Source organism: Lactuca virosa, chromosome 3, assembly GCF_052849685.1.
Source record: "Lactuca virosa cultivar CGN04683 chromosome 3, Lactuca_virosa_CGN04683_v6, whole genome shotgun sequence".
Classification (NCBI taxonomy): domain Eukaryota; kingdom Viridiplantae; phylum Streptophyta; class Magnoliopsida; order Asterales; family Asteraceae; genus Lactuca; species Lactuca virosa.
This window is the reverse complement of record NC_136428.1, coordinates 423,368,526-423,369,321: the sequence shown is the minus strand read 5'-3', so window position 1 is coordinate 423,369,321 and position 796 is coordinate 423,368,526. Positions and strand designations below refer to the sequence as shown.

The 796-nt window shown below is 44.6% G+C and overlaps 1 non-coding gene across 1 annotated transcript; it reads right to left on the bottom strand.

Annotated features, from left to right (window-relative positions):
* Positions 1 to 395: 395 nt before the first annotated feature.
* On the bottom strand, positions 396 to 502 carry LOC145167966 (small nucleolar RNA R71). Its single transcript, XR_013741565.1, has one exon. It is a non-coding gene; the product is annotated as a small nucleolar RNA R71 (small nucleolar RNA).
* Positions 503 to 796: the final 294 nt, after the last annotated feature.

Here is a 796-nt window from a genome sequence, read left to right as displayed (position 1 = left end):
AGCTAACAACATGGCTAACATCGATGAAGTTCCCATGGGTGAATGGAAGAAAAGGATGTGTGACGACACCGGCCCAGGACTCGTGCAACCCGCGATTCCCGCAACTCCCACCTTTGAACTCAAGGGCCACATACTTGCTCAACTTAAGGAAATCCCATTCTATGGGAAGGATCATGAAGATGCATACAAGCATCTTGACGAGGTCAATGACATAGCCGACTACTTCAATGTCCCTAATGTGGCTCGCGACACTGTCTTGCTTTGTATGCTACCTGTCACATTCAAGGGAGCTGCGAAAGATTGGCTGAAATCACTTCCTCCCGGATCCATCACTACTTGGGCTAAAAATGAAAACATAATTTATAGACCAATTTTTCCCTCCCTCAAAGATAGCCAAGTTGAAGAAAGCCATAGCTAACTTTGAGCAACAAGCTGGAGAGTCACTTTATGAGGCTTGGGAGAGATACAAGGGCCTAATAAGGAACTGCCCACATCATGATTTGAATAGTCAACAAGAAGTCTCCATTTTCTATGGAGTCAATGTAACAACTAGGCAGCTCCTTGATTCGCAAGGACCTCTCACAAAGAAGCCACCCCCGGTGATCAAAGAACTAATTGAAGAATTCTCTAAGCACTCTAGAGAATATCATAACCCAAGGCATGAGCTAAGTAGAGGGGTAGTGAACTCGGTTAATGATAGCATGGCGGCAATGATGGCTAAGTTAGATAATTTGGATCGGAGAATGACTAAGATGGACCAATCCATCCATGCCATTAGAGTGGGTTGTGAAAACTA